The sequence below is a fragment of the Lepisosteus oculatus genome, chromosome 22 (genome assembly GCF_040954835.1).
Source record: "Lepisosteus oculatus isolate fLepOcu1 chromosome 22, fLepOcu1.hap2, whole genome shotgun sequence".
Lineage (NCBI taxonomy): Eukaryota > Metazoa > Chordata > Actinopteri > Semionotiformes > Lepisosteidae > Lepisosteus > Lepisosteus oculatus.
Genome location: NC_090717.1, coordinates 9,934,844 through 9,951,003, shown reverse-complemented (window position 1 = coordinate 9,951,003; position 16,160 = coordinate 9,934,844). Strand labels below are relative to the sequence as shown.

Below are 16,160 nucleotides of genomic sequence, written 5' to 3'. Positions count from 1 at the left end.
ACACGTGCGTGTATTGATTGTAGTTTACAAAAGTTTGTGCGCAAGAGGCTTGATGGCGCAGGATGATGACAACTGCACATGTCTTTTAAAACTTTTTAAGGTAAGAGTGCTTTTAAGGAGTTACAGCTTACATCTGTGTTCATCATAATCAGAGAGGTATGTTGTTAGAAAAGAGCCTTTCCACATCGTAAAGTCAAATCTTAACAGGACAGCTACAGATCAAAGCTAAATAACTCCTGCTGCGTTTTCTTCAAAGTATTCAGTTTGAGACATCCCTCATACAGTTTTTTTTTTCCCACAGCTATCAGTTTAGAGATCAATCCAATCCCACCCCATGTTTACTGTATGTTCTCGAGCCCCCAGAGTGCATCAGTACAGTTCCACATACAATAAAAACTAACTTTTACGTGTTTTAACTTTTAAAGCTAGACATACAGTACTGCAGGGTAATGAAAATCTTCTGTAGGATTTGAAAATCGTAAGTCGAATAGACCTCTTGAACGGTGATATTTTGGAAGACAACTTTTATTATCTGGGATTCAGAATTGTCAAAATCGGTTCTACTGTATATACTGTGCTCCTCGTTTCTTGCACTGAATTCCTTTTAGTGATTTTGGCAGCACCTGTGACCTGCAAACCGATGCTGTAAACCCGAGTGCTCACAGTTCTTCCTTAAGGGTTTCTGCGTCTTTGCATCCAATGAGCTCCGCAAACAGAGATTCAAATGGAAGTAGAAAATTATATAAATAAAAGTGCAATGGCAGGGATCTCCAGGCGGAAGCAGTGAGATCGGGATTGTCCTTCAGCGTGGGATTCGCAGAAGTCGGCTCTTTTTTTTTCCCCACATTGGCGAACGCGTCCGTACAGCGAAGTTGTACAGCTGGGAACACAAAGGATGTTGGAAGGAAACCTGCCCAGCTCCTATTCAGTCAATATCCCACAGTTCCAAGCGATCCTAGCGGATCCCAGGGCGAGAGGACGCTCTAGCGACGAGGAGTGTTCTCTCTCGCTGTCAAGGCAGTCCTGTCCTGTGGGCTCAGGGCTGGGGTCGGGGCTGTCGGCGTTAGGGCGAAGTAACTACTGGATACCCACTCAGCAGTCACGGATTGACGTCTCCAGCGGGGAACCCTAACACGGGACTCCTCCATCAGCGTGCGACCCATTTTCGTACGGGGAAGAGAAGCAAGTCCTAAGGTAAGACGGCGGAGGAGGAACACGCATCGAGGTGGTTTTAAATAGATTCCTCTGGCTGCGCACGGTTCACGGAGAGGCTCTTGGATGGGTTTGTTTGTGGTCTCACATGCGCTTGTGTGTTACATATTGCTGGTGCGCTGACGAAGACGGATGCTTTCGTCGTCGTCGTCGTCGTCGTTGTTGTTGTTGTTGTTTTTTACACGCTACGCGCATTTGAAAGTCTGCGGTGGGGAGACTGGTGTTTTAGCTCGTTCTCCATTAGTGCAGCATGCTGGTGACCAGCTGTACCGCGTTTGTGTTATTCTGACAGGGTCGTCGTCGCTGCCGTCTGCCCAGTCCCCCCTGTCCGGCAACTCGTGACCGACGGCTGCTTGCACTGCTAGCAGATTATGAACGCTGAACACCGAAGCAGTGTTGGGGTGTGATGGCTTTGTTGGTCAATGTGTTCCCGATTCATAATGATGCAATTCGTTGTTTTCCGCTCTCGCAGGAGGGGAGGGGGGTCTTTTAGTTTTAGCACGGGCGTTGCTGTGCCTTTACTCGCTGAACTGAGGTTCACTTCGTTTGTGGTAATTACAGTGCTTGAGACCAGAAATGACTTTCTTTTTTTTTTCCCCAGTTAAGTGTTGGGCATTGTGAATGCTTACACAGACAATCCGCGGGCAATGCAATATTCGACTTGTAATGCTTATAGCACACGCACCTCTAAGTTAGGCATAAAACAAAGACCAAGAATTTTAAGATTTACACAATTTTATGCTAATAATCTATAACACGCAAAGTACTTTTACTAGTGCTACCGCGGTCTGATTTATGGATTTGCCTCACTATAGCTGAAGCAAATTAGGTTGCGTCACTGACTGCTCATTAATCAACCCCAAATTTAAGGATGACAATGACAAGAGGCCATTCTTATTCAGGCAGTTAGAAGCTAATTGAGCCTTGGGTCTCATCCAGCCTTTTACTGAAAGACATGTTTCGGACTCCCACAACACTTTGTGTAAAGAATCTCCTCTAATTCGCAGTTTTCAGATGCACTTCACAGTAGTTTCTAATTGTGGCCTCAGGTTTGTGTTTCTGCTTTTTTTCAGTCTGTGCCTATGACTGCTAACATCCTCCCAAAATATTAGTTATTAATGCAGATAATCTCTGAAATCTATTACAGCTGTGCGTATGTAATTCATATGTAGGCTTTGATTCATTTTCTCACACAACGGTTAGCCCATTAGGCTTGAATGTCTTTTAAATTTTTGTTCACAGTAACTGATATAAATATTGGCACCATTCATTTGACATAAAAAGTTGTTCATAGATAATAACTGATAATAAATGCTATCTGTTTATTGGTGGTTAGTATTGGTGGCCCTCGGTTCGGCTCTGCACGTGGGATATTTTGTATGTGTTCTCCCTGTGTTTGTGTGGGTTTCCTCCGAGTGCTCCCGTTTCCTCCCGCAGTCCAAAGACTTGCTGGTAGGTCAATTGGCGTCCGGGAAAAATTGCCCTGGTGTGAGAGTGTGTGTCTTTGTGTGCCCTGAGATGGCCTTGCGTCCAGTCCAGGGTGTATCCCTCCTAGTGCCTGTTACTTTCTGAGATGAGCTCCAGTTCCCCCGCAGCCCTGATTTGGATAAAGCTGTTAGAAAATGGATGTATTTTACGCAGTGCTTAATTAATGATGGGACCTCTTCAAAAGTAATTGCATGTGCAAAAAGTCAGATTTAAGAAATAAGTACTAACACCGTTTTAGTTTATGCACTGCTACAAGCAATCTTAATGAGCACTTTCAAGGATGAGTGAGTGTTGAATTAATATCAAACATATATTGGTAATGAAGTATGGTTATAACAATATTTCATACACTTAATTAATTAGTGAATACCATTGTAAATTCTGTGTGACTGTACAAGGGAATCTGAAAACAATTTTCAAATTAATTCTTTTCTTTAGGGTTTGTAATCATTTTTGATCAAGGTCAAAATGCTTTCTCTGTAATGTGGAGGATTTATTTTCATTCTTTTCTCTCGCTGTTCCCTATTTTGATGGTCTGTTTGGGGTTTTTTATTGGATGGTTGCTTGTGAAGCTTATGCCAGTTGGAATCTGAAAAGGCGCACGCGCTACTGGTGCGGATCGCTTGTTTTATCTGAGCTTTATCTGTGCAGCGACAGTGAGTTGGCAGAGGCCTGCATGGAACAGGGTCAACCTCAGTGGCTCAGTGGCTGAGAGGCTGGGAAGGTTTGGAGGTACTTTCTCTCCACTCTAACATTTTCCCTATCCGCTACACTCATTGCTCATTCCTACCACAAGCCATTCAAATCATCCTTGCTCCTGCCACAGTACCTTGGTGTCCGTTTTTAAGCGCACCACATTTTTAGCATGGGGCAGGGCTAGCGCTAGGAATGAGGCTTCATGCACAGGGCAAAAATCATCTGAGAGGGTAATCAGTGTTGGGACGAATTGCTCGTCGGGGCAGCTGTGTATAATGGTAAAGGACCGCAGCTCTGTTGTCGAGTTTTTCCGGACCTGGCTCCGGTGGTTTTCCTCGTTTTCCTGTGTTGATTGGAGGACCCAGTCTTGCTGGTGAGCCCCGTCGGTGACCGTGTTGCGCAGTAACGCTCGAGCGCCCCCACGGAGGGGCAGGCGCTGTCTCGCTGCAGTGCCGAATCGCCAGACCTCGCTCCGCCCTGCCTTGACCGTGAGCCGTGTGGGGCGTTCACCCGGGCCTATCATTTTCAGACAGCTTCTGATTAAGCCTCTTCATTGGCTGGAAGGCGTTAACGGCCTGATTCGCCAGCAGGCTCTCCTCTCCCCGCCTCTCGGTTGTTTGCTTTTTTGTTTTGCTGTAGTTCAAGTGGTCGCAGGCGAACCGCCCCCGGCGCTTTCCATCTTAGGGTGTCACTGTCCCAGGCACGGGTGTCCTGCTGCCGTGTTTAAACCTCTCACAATCTGACGTGCTCATTTTGCCCTTGCCTTGAGAGTCTTCCCGAAACCGAGCTAATGTAAAGTACACGGAGAATAGTGCCTGCATCTACAATGTTACACACTTGTGATGGTTAGAAGACCTTTTGGTGGTTGCTTGTGTTCCAGTTGTTTTATGTTAGAGCTGATACAGACGTATTTCTTGCCATGCACAGGGCCATCGGCATTTCCTCTGTTTTACCCTCCACTGCCTATTAAAACGTAAACCGAACTGAAATCAAATTCATTACATGGGCTGAATAGTCACCTCTGATCTGTAAACATTTGTAAATTCAGGCATGTTACAGAGCTGACAAGTTGGATCATGTTATGGAAAAAGGTTATTAATTTTATTATTAAGTTTTTAACCAACTATTTTTAGTTCTTTTACACCTACCCAAGCTGAAACAGCCCCTTGCATTTTTCTTCAGGTCTCAGCTCACAGCCACAGACCCCACTATCGCACAAAGGAGAGAATGGGGAAGTGTGGGGGGGCTCTTCTGACCCCGCCCCCCCTTCAAGCCAGTTGTCATAGGCTACACAGCCTCCCAGGGGAGCACATGCACCAATCAGAGGAGGCGCGTGTCCCTCACTGACAGCGACACGCAAAAGCACATGTGAGGCTGCAGGGGGCGCTATGATGCTGGCACCCTGGCTGACTAATCACGCTCTGTTTTCACTAACTCTTGGGCACTTGCCATTTGGGAAAACCCAGTGATAGTCAACTCTTGGCATGACCCAGGCTCAGACCAGTCATCATAGAGATCGCCATGCCATTGGTTAAGCTCCTTTACCAGTTCTGCCATTTGGAAGGCTCCAGTCAATTCATTTCCGAGGTTTTTCTTGTTTTGTAAATTGCATGGAATTAAAACTAGAGGCATTTATCGTTGCAGCCCAATCTAAAGCTTTTTTTTCCTGCATGCAGACACTTCTTGTTATTCCACTAATTAAGGCATGCTTAAAATGTGATATCTGAATACATTGGATTCCCTTCTCATTAAAATCATGACTTTGAAACCTATGGAAACTCCAGTCATTTATCAGAATACTTCTTAGAATGTCGTGATATTTTAGTGTGGGTTATTCTCCATTTTAAATCCTCATTTCCCCACATATCCAGATATATCTGTATATATACAGATATATTAGATATATTAGGTGACGCTGCAGTCCAGGGTCGTATGCTTTGTGGGACTGAGAGTTTTTTTGTGGGGATGAAGTCTCTCTTGCCAACACCCAGAGAAAATCTCTGCCTGTTGAAGAACATTCCTGGCTAAAAAAATTTATCGGAATGTGACCCCTTTAAAAGCAGTACTTTATCGTCCAAGGAATACGCATTCCTGGGTTTAAGGGGAGGCTTCCGGAGAGAGGAAAGTGTTCTGGCTAATGGAATTTATTGTGGAAAGAAAGTGAAGGGGAACATTGTCTTGTGAAAGTTACCGGCGCGTCCCTGCGAGCCGAACAGATGGATGCTGCTGGCGCTTGAGCACGTCTCGTTTATTTTGTTTAGCGCTCTGCTGGGCGGGACTGGGAGCCATTAGAGAGCCCTTCAGGGGGCCGATGTAAAAAGGTGAGCGTTGTCCAAACTGTAGCCACCTCGTGTGGCCTGTCACAGTGTATCAGCTCTATAGCTGGGTAGTAGATGTTTCAGGCTAAAGAGGCAGGAGGTACAGAACTCAAGGCGTGAGGCTGACCTCGACAGGGGTCGGAGTGTGATGTTGTGGTACGTTTAATGTGCCTGATGGCAGAGTGCTTTTGTCATCTGACAAGAAACAACCGTACTCGCAGTGATTTAACCCTGAAAGCAGGTTATTTTCAACTTCTCCCTTCATCCTGTTTCCTAACCACAGCACAAAGAAGGCACACTCGACGGTTCCACATGTTTTAAGCTCCCACTTGAGAGAAGCACAAGTGATCTTTTTTTAGCCTGGGTGTTAATAACCCAGGAATTTGGAGTCCTTGAAGGATATTTTGCCATTTTGAATCGTGGAGATCATATGCTGCAATGAACGACATCCGCATCAGCTGGGAAGGCAGTTAAGATTTTACCATCCATAAAAATAAACCACCGATTTTTGATATAGTGCAGAAAAAGTCTCTTGCAGTTGTTAGCTGTTTCTTCTTGGCAGGGAAACATGTGGCAGTCTACTTTGCACTTTACACAAAGTTTGTGGAAGCTGTAAAAATACAGCCCATGTGAACACACCCCATTATGTGTGTGCACAGTGACTCACAGGGGGTTTGTGGCAGAGGTGGTGATAACCTTCTACTTGTGAATTTCCTGAGTTGTACACTGTCAGGTGGGATCTGTCTCTGAGCTGTATTTAATCAACACTTGAGTAAGCTGAGGGTGGATCTTCTTGTTCACATTCGAAAGCAAAGATGAGGTTTTCTTACACTTACAAAAATAAAAGATGATAAAGTATTATTAATTTTGATGACCAATCTGTAATAAATGGTATGAAGTCCTGAATAGCATTGTTTCAAACAAAACATTACAATACTTTCGTAAAAGTGTATCTCTCTTTTTTTTTTTTTAATGCCACAATCTAAGCCCTCTGAAACAGTTTTGGAAACAGAAGCGTCTGACCTTCGGCTCTTCCTTTGGACCGCTGATAAACGGTCTTGTTCTGTTGTTTTTATCAAGCCAGGTGATGGTCTTCAGAACTCTTGTCTTCTGGAGCTGCTCCTGTGTGCTGAAAGTGAGAAAAACGTGGCGCACGAGGTCCGTGCCGATCGAGCGCGGCCTCCCCCAGCTCTGTTCTGTAACGAGAACTCCAGGTTCCGTCTTCACCACGGAGTCCCGGGTGTCTCGGCCTGTTTCTCGATGGCTTTAGCAGTGGCCTCCAGAATTCCAGGTGAGGCAGGGACGGTGCCATGCCCCATTTCCCTCCTCGTAACCCGGCCGTGCTTGATGTCCGAGAGTGAGGGCAGGATAGGGAAACAAGAGGGCTCGTGTGGCTGTGTCTCCTCCCCACGTCACGCTTCGTCAGCGGGTCGGGACCTGCGCGGGCTGACGCTGAGGGTGTTGTGATGTTATTTTCTGTGTTGAGCCAGGCCCCGAGCTCTCTGTTTCTTTGTTAATGTTCTTAAAGGGAGGCTGTTGGACGTGTTCGTCCGAGTGGTGCTCAACTGGTAAATGAAGGGTGCACGCTGTGCAAAATAGGCAAGTACTTGTGTGTCTGGTCTATGTACAATGCATTGCTGAGGTTTTCTGCCCATTTTCGTCGGTTGTTGGCTGAGCTTAGCCTAACTTGGGCAATGCTGGATAAACGGCTGAACTTGGAAAGGACGTGTATTTAATTTCCTGTCACAAGCCTGTGAATGGAAAGAGAATGTGTGCTGCCTGAAAACATGTGAAGGCGATAACGGAGATTAGTTCACTGATAGCACAACATCTGAACTGCACCAGCAGCCAGACATATTAGGGAACATTTAATATACAGATATCATGCCACTGCAGTGGTACAATTAGGATAAATTTAACCACATGCTAAACTGATTCATTGGGAAATCTAATCTGTATAATTTACACTGTTAAGTTTTGTTATATTCCAGATGTATTGCAATGGCTGTAAAATGGAATGGCTCTTACCTTTTGATGTGAATTGACTTGCCCTGTCACAGCCTATACTGGGGTTTGAGAAAAATGACCTATGTCGATGACTTTTACAGGGTCTCTTCTAATGAGTAATAGTCTGTAGCAGTATCTACAGCGAAAAACAGTCCCCCTACCCAGTGAAAACTCTGTTGTTTCCTGAGGAGCTCCTGAACAGATAGGCACAAAACTGAAAATCTGTTGAACAGCTGGCCACTTAAACAACAAAGATAGAACATTTGGCATCTATTGACACAGGCTTCCAGAGCACTTGTGGTCTTGGAAATGCATGACAGTGGTGTCTTTGCATGCTGAGTGCTTAGAAGTCTGCAAAATGAAGTTTCGCACATGTCCTAAAAGTGCTGCACTGTCTTTAAAAAATCCTGAATGAATGTTCACATTTTCTTTTCAGCTGTCAAATGCACATTGATCAAACACCACGTAGTGGAGCTATTCCAAATTTGGTACCGTGTTGGAGACATGACACTGGATCTGTAGCAGCTGTGGTCCAATGGACCGTGCTTGGAAGCTGTCAAAACTGCTCACAAGTTCTGGTTCCTCTTGTGATATTTTTTACTTTCTGAACTTGTATGCAGATTTAATTTAACAGCGCATGGGGAAACCTGGCATCACTTCACAGACAAGTATCTGCAGGAAACTAAAACAAGCCTAGCCTTTTCAACACTTCCAGCACCGATTTGCACAGTGAAGAATGCCTGTTGCCTGTCTCTAAGCCCTCCACCTGGAGCAGTCTAGCAAACTTTGGTGGCATCTATACAGTGTTCTTCAATGTACGCATTATGCATTTGCTAGGATAGGCCCCAGGTTTATTGCGTGTGTGCCTTTTTCTGTGCTGTTCTCTACAATCTATTAATTTTCTAATTGCTTCATTCAGTTCAGGATCGTGGGGGAGCCAGAGCCTGTTTTGGCAAGCATTGGGCACAGGTTTGGAATTGATCACCACTGGACCACCATGTCACCTGTACCCTGTACCTAAAGCACCCTTTGCAGCAGTGCTGGGCTGGTGCTTTAATGTGGTCACTTCAGCACAGAATAGACAGGAGCAGAAACGCAAGGCAGTGTCAGGTGGAAGTAGTTGCAAACCACAGGCATTTAGAATAAGATGTATTGTAGTTGCTGCTACATTTCCATTTCTTTCCTCTGAGCCAAAGAAAAGAAAGCAATGTAGACCATTATAGATCTTTACACAGCACACCGTAGTCCCTGATAACAACTCATACACTACAGTGTCAGAAGGTGACAACTGAGGATGAAATAAAAACACGGTTTAGAATGTGGTGCATGCAGTTTTGTCTCTGGCCTAAAGTCCTGCTGATACTCCTGTTTATTGAGTGAGCTAAGCAAAATAAACTTTGCCCTGCCTTCTCCCGAAACGGAAGGTGTAAGGGTTAAGCAAGAACCTTGCAGGACCTCGGCCAACTTAAGGGTTGGGTGTTAAGATGGCACAGGTTCTATGTTCTCTCCTCTTGTTTCCCCTTTCAGAATGTCACTGGGGTCAGAGAGGTGGTTGTGACAGGAAGCCGGTGTTTTTGGAGGGAAGTGACTCCAGCAGGACTGGCATGGCGTGAGGGACAAGGTCAGGGATGATTGTGGGGGAAATGTAGAAGCTGAACTCTTTTGCTTTCTTTTCTCGTGTGAATAAAAAACACACAGCGGAGACCTCACAAGACCAGCTCATGCTCTGCTTCCAAGGGACATGATAAAGCTGCCCAATTGAACCTGTCCTTGCAGAAACTCTCATTTGTAGCGGATCTGTATTTATCTGGCAGTCAAATAAAATCACCGTGGTGTTAATTGATTTTCACTCTAGAGAAATCCAGATCTGCCCACACAGTAGCTGAAGACGGAGGCTCCCCTTAGCAGTGCTTCACGGTAGCAGTGCAGTAAGCCTGACATGGCACGCAATGGAAGCGTGGGGGCTGCTGAATCAGGCCAGTGACGGGAAGCCTTAGAGCCCACTGTGTTTTGCAATCCCATAATCCCTTAGGGGAAGGGAGTGGCTACACAGGAACACACTGCCACATCCTCTGCAGCCCTGCCCTGGAGTCTGTGTTTACTGCTGATTGAAATACACATCTGTGACCACTGTATGCCTTGGTCACTGTGTGGAAAGATACGTTTTGCTGTTTTTTTTGTTGTTGTAGAGAAGAACAAAGCAAACAGCTCCTTTCTGCATCATTATTTCCATTGTTGTTGCAATTCCATTTAACAATTGAATGCATGTCTTCAATTTGAGAACGTTTTAAGAACGTTAAAGGGATGCAACAGATTTTTTTTGAAGAACCTGCAGTCCAGCTCACCCAAAGCTCGTGCGATTCACCTTGTCTGTCTCTCGTTCCTGCCCTCCCCCAAACACTCTGAGCAATTCTCCTCCCTCCTACCATAAATCCCTTCTTTATCCTCATGCACACTCCCTCTCCCTGCTCGTTGTGGCTGCTGGCTGACTGGCCATTCCATCTCCTAAGGTTCAGCCTTGCCTGTCTGTGCCTCCGGAGTGCAGAACTGCACGGTTCCTGAACACCTTCTGGTGCCACCTCGAGATTTAGCCCTTCTGACCACACAGCTGTGCTAAAGCTTACCCCTTCCTTCCACTGCTGCGACCTCCCATTTCAGTCATTGTTTTAGAAGTTCCTGCACAGAGACTACAGCACATGTGGGTTCTGAAGACCTCTTTATTGAAATAAGGGTTTTCACTGCCAGCTATCAACGATGCATACACACTGATCTGATCTGAAATCAGCTTCACTTTGCATGTAGTGAATTATCTCTAGGACTGCACACACTACTAGGTACCTGAGTTTATCTGTTCCCACAGGGCCCTGCATTTATGTTGCTCTCCATAACTTTTATCAAAGTGATGATTATCTGATCATACAGCATGCCATATGGGTGCATTCAGGGAGGATGTGCTTTTGATTAATTTTTAGAAGGAGTTCTTTGTATTCAGAGCTACTGTATATGAGAGACGTGCCCAGTTCCGACTTACCTTTACTAAGGCAATGATCAGTAGTGTTGTATTTCTAACATGAATCAGCCAAATAAACTGATAAAGTTTAAGTGTACGTAATCAAAGGTTTACGTCCCTGTGTCTCACCATCCAGGGTTTGGTCATGGCTCACTGCCATTTTAGCATTTGCACTATAGTAGTCTGGTACAACACTCCAGATGAAGACAACCTTTTCATTTTCCACAGATCAAAACTGTTCCTCTGTGGTGCATCTGCAGCATCTTCTGTTTTAATGCTATTCAACCTGTTACGTGTATGCCTTTACCTGCAGTAATGACATTCTTGAGTGGTCCAATTGTAGCCCTTATTCCTGCTAAGTCTTTAGCTGTAATAATGCCCTGTGGTTCCAGAATGTGCATTGCCATAAGGAAAAGCAATACTGTGCAAGACTGCTGGATCGGTTGGAGCATTAAGATGCGGTTTGGGATTCCTCAGTAGCTCTAGTAATGAATCAATACAGGTATTAGCTGGTGTCTTGGGCTAGAGCTGTAGTACAGTTCTCGAGACTAGAATCATTCCTAGCTGTAGGGGGGAGAGAGGGAGGGGAAGTTCTGTTCTGTCTGGCGAGGTCCTGCTGCTCTTCAGATTAATAAGACCGCAGTCGAAGTAGTTCAGGTGGGGAGCTGCATCAGCATGCATAGGGTGCAAAGGAACAAGTAAAGGTTTATTCCATGCTGAAAAGAGAAGAAAGGAAACGCAACGTTTCAGGTGTGAGAAAGACAGGGAAGTCGGCAGACATTATATAGCACAGGAGAACAAAAGTCGGGAGTGTGGAGGAGGCAGAGTGGGCACTCAGGAGAGGTGCAGAGAGGTGTGAAGTCGAAACCTGCAAATGAATAGAGCGCATTAGAAGTCTGTGTTTCCTTTCTTCTCCTTTCAGCGAGGAATAAACCTTCTACTTGTTCCTTTGCAGTTTTATTAATCGGCTTTGCCCCAAATGTCAGTGTCTCCGGTTCCTGCGAGGACAGCGTTAATTTCTCCTGTCAGCGCTGCAGTGTTCCCAGGCTGTGTGCACACGCAGGCCGCTCGCTGCTCTTTTCATGGGAGCTGGGCCTACACGGAGTGGAGCTGGTTCTCCGTCTCTCCCAGAACTAAAAAACAGCCGCTTCCCTTACAGAGAGAAAGAGGAAATGGGAAATGAATTTGGCTTGTTGGCTGTATTTTAATCTCCTGAGGCTTCCTAAAACTGCAGAGCTGTTTACAGCTAATAAATTAATTCAGCTAGTGAAGAAGTGTTTCTTCCTCCAACAACTTCTAAATTTATGTAGTCGGGTTTTGAAAAATCCTAAATGAGTGTTTGATTAGTCCAAGAGTAATCATGTTACTTGGATTAACTCACTCTGCTACAGTTACTATCCTTCCAAAAAATTGTTATAATATTTTTTTTCTGTTTTCTTGTCAATTGTATCTGTTTTTTTTTCCGATTTTCTTGAAACTTCTGTGAACTCTGCACTGTACAAAGCCTGTTGATGAAGCTTACATGCTAAGATGTAGCTTACGTACCCATTAGGTACCTAATGGGTACCTTTTTAAGAGGGAAAAATCTCACCTGATACTGTTCTCAAACTTGGTATCCAAGTACAGCTAAAAATGAACGTGATAAAAAATACTATTGAGCGAGACACCTTTCGGAACACTGCTGTGTCGTATTGTTCGTATTGTGAAAGTCACCTGTCAGTGTCTCGCTGCTGTGTACCAGCTGTAAGAGCTTTCAGTGCTTCTCTGAAACAGTTATTATTCCTCAGGCACGAGCAGTTGTTAACCTGATGACTAATGGCAGCCAGTGCCTTGCTCATTAATTTATTGGTGAGGGCGACCGCTTGACTCACTGTCTTTGGAAATATGTTTAATCTGTTGAAAGGAATCAGTGCCTTTTTTTGGAAACTCCCTTCCCTGTGCACATACTTGCTGGTTGAAAGCCAGCAGTGGTCTGGTCTAAAGCCTAGAAGATATACTGTAGGTGTTTTTTTTTTCCCTGAAATTCCTATTGCCCCTCGTGTGCTGAGGGCTGCGGTTATATGTTTTGATGAACAAGGCTTTGGGGCTGTAAATGATACTTCAAGCGGTCTGTGTAACTCCCTAGTGTTTATGAGGAAGGACATTGTGAATGAAGGAAATGGTTTAATATGGATGTAAAAAAAACACTGTATACATATATGTATAGCTCCCCTTAATGTGCTTCAACTGTATATTGATGGAGAGAATTACATTGAGAATTATGCCCATGTTTGGAACCCAGTTATCCTGCAGTCACTTATACTGTAGCCCTGGCACAGACTCACGTGGTAGACTACATACTGTATGAGTGAGCAAGGTAGCCATAGGTGTACACTTCTTATTTGATCAAGACCAGCAGCATTGCAGCCCATTCCTGCTGAGAGATTCCTGGGGCACTGCAGGGATTTTTTTAAGTGAATCCACATGTGGTTACTGAGGTTCATGCCCGTGCAAAGCTGTGATACCGGGGTCACTGTCATGGCTGTGGATCTGGTAGGAGTTCCATGTTGCATTTTGGCATTTTTTCATGTTAGGAAGGGGGTAAGTGACTGTGTTTTGCTCATTTTCTCCTTTCATTACACCCTCCCCCCCCCGCCAGACGCACCTGGTTGCCTATGAGCTGTACCATCTCAGTATTGTCAGCTGGTTCTTTCAACTGCAAAGTGCTCACAGGTCACAGGTCATGTGAGGGATGCCAGAATGGGCTATTTACAGCTGGCGCACAAGAGCCTGAAAAAGCAAGACGCCGCTCGAGATTTGTGCAGACGTGTTAGTTGACGGTGATGTTCGGTTTCCCAGGAAAATGATGCTGCCGTTTGTTTTGTTTTGTTTTTTAAGCCTGTCCTTGTTTTTGCAGGCGAGAGCTTGAACCCCTCATCCAAGAGGACCTGTGCCATTTTGGATACGAGCAGCACTTCCATCTCCTTCCTGCAAAACTTATTTTGGTAAGTCAATACTCGGTCAAGGTCACAGCAGTGAATATCTGCGGGGTTCGTGGGCAGGCAGTGTGCTCCGTTATAAAGACATCCTTGCAATCATTCTCCGGCAAGATTCCAAGAGATCGCTGACTAGATTTTTATGTTTGAAGCCAGCCTATAATTATCTCTCTATGCCTCGGAGACGCTAGCTAAGCCTCACAGTCCCATGGCGTTTTCAACAGAACAAAATGGAATTCCTTGTACTAATTAGCTCTGATAAGTGTTTTTCGTCTTTATAACGATCAAGCAGTCTAAATAGAATGTGCTCGAGAAAAAATTGCCATTAATAATGCATTTGTCATGGGGGAAAAAAAAGGTTCTCTGAAGGATTTGTTATGTAAATGGAGCTAAGTATCTGTAAATACAGTACAGCAAGGCAAGGCTTGGAAAGAAGGAGTTGTATCAATATTTCATATGTGGGATTTGTACTGTTAGTCAGCCAGGTCATGTCTGCCCGAGGCCGTGCTTGTTTAGTCTTAACTGGGTCTGGATTTCATATTCCGCTCAATTTTTAAATGATGTCTTAAGCTCACACTCCGTTCTCTTGTTTATACAAGAACATATTTGTACTTGTCGGCTTGCAAGGGAGAGCAAATATTTCAGACCCCTGAGAGGCTGGGTGAGGCTCCATGGCCGGGCTGCGATTTGGGCCTTTTTTTTTTTGCAGCTGAAAGAAATTAGGGCCTATTTATAGTTCAAGAAAAAGAGGCCTTAGTTTTGCTGTAAATCAGCACTTCGGAAAGAATTGAGGGTTGCTGTAAAGTGGTGCGAATGGTTTTCCTGGACTTTTTGCCTGACTCTTAAGTTGGAAAAACAACCTAGCAGCCAAACACCCATGATCTGGATTAGCTTTCTGTTGTTAGTGTCTTTCTGTACTTGACTGAGTCATTTTGTGACATTTTCTCCCATCAGTGTTAAATGATGGAACTTTCTGTTCACAGCAATTTTTAGTTGAAGGAGCAGAGATTTAGGCTTTACTTAACAATGCAGGATCTTAAATTAAACATGATTGTTGACCCATTAGTAATTCCCTTAAAATGAAATGGCAGACAATCCCTTAAATGGAGAGCGCAGGCAAAGGAAAGCTTCATTCTGCTGAGGTGAATAATTTATAGCTATTTGCAGGATTGGTTCCTGTAGAGCTTCGAATATATGATGATGTCTGAACTTTTGTCTAAGAATATGGGCCTCTCCTGTTTTCCTTCTGTGAATACTGTTGTTTTCTGGGGTGGTCTTTTGTCTGCTGTGTATATTTGAGGAGGGCATAGGGCTTCACTCAATTCAAGTCTCAAAAGAATTTCATTATTCCTAAAGTTCGATTTTACCCAAAACTTGTAATAGTTGCTAACTAGGCCCATTTGTCAATAACTGCTAATGGACAACAGAAACTTATTTTAAAAAAGGTTATCATATGTGCTTAACAGCCTGGATATCCGGTAAGAAGTGAATAAATGTACACAAGTCTTGTTCAGAGTTATCCTTTAAAGGGGCCCTCAGTAGACTCAAATACTGAGACTCTGTTCCAGGTTTTTTTGTCAGCCTTGATGTGTACAAAAGTAGATGAAGGTGTTGTCTGGATGGTGTAAAATGCTTTAGTCTATGTAAGAGCAGTAGGATTCCAAGGTAGAGGAATGTGTGGCATGAGAAACGCTTCAGCTCTCTCAGGCTCTTGAGAGTGGCTAATGCTGAGGGATGAAATGCTATCCCTACTCGTGTCAGTACTGGGATGATTTTAGTTTGATTATGAGATAACAGCACAGTTTTGATTTTGTAAGTTACTGGCATTTCTGTAGAATAGGCTGGACTGGCCAGGAGGCTTTAAGCACAAGCTTTTATTTTAAGAAAAGCTGGCCTTATGTCTCTAGGTCACCCTTTATTTTCTTTTATCTAAACAAATCGTGAGTACAGAGTGAACTCAGGGACATTGTGAACTCCTCTGGGGGTTCTTAGTGAGGAATTCCAGTCACAGTGAGGGTGAGGATAGGTTTATTTTTCATTTTAAAACTCTAGACAAAATATAACAAGACTTCTGTCGGATGTCTCCTGTTAGTGATACAAGTCTACTGTAGCCCTAAATCTCTCACCTCAGAAGGCATCCAGTCTATCTCCATAACCGACATAGCCTGTCTACAGACTCTGGAAATATTTGTACTATTCATGATTTTTACTGAACTGAAATTCTTTAGCTCCCACAGGCTGTTAGCAATGCAAATGTAAAAGACTTCTCTGTTTGAAAGGTGAAATACCTGTCTTCACATGCTTGAAACTTCCTTGTCTGGTGATCTTAGTGCTTTCTGCTACTGTAGAAAACACAGCAGTTCCTGGTTTCAGAATGCTTTGTTTTTGTTTTTATGGAAGCAATACTTTCAATGAGTTGGGCTTCACAAGATTCAGCGTGAAAGCTTGGGTTGT

At 44.3% G+C, this 16,160-nt stretch overlaps 1 protein-coding gene across 2 annotated transcripts in view; it reads left to right on the top strand.

Annotated features, from left to right (window-relative positions):
- Positions 1 to 845: 845 nt before the first annotated feature.
- The window catches only part of specc1la (sperm antigen with calponin homology and coiled-coil domains 1-like a), a 73,336-nt gene continuing 58,021 nt past the window's right edge, over positions 846 to 16,160 (top strand). The window contains exons 1-2 of one of the 2 annotated variants that reach the window (XM_015366301.2): positions 846 to 1,194; positions 13,628 to 13,715. The gene's annotated coding sequence lies outside the window, so the exon portion shown is untranslated. Of the gene's footprint in view, positions 1,195 to 9,267; positions 9,343 to 13,627; positions 13,716 to 16,160 lie in introns of those variants that run through there. The other variant, XM_015366302.2, reaches the window with a different exon arrangement.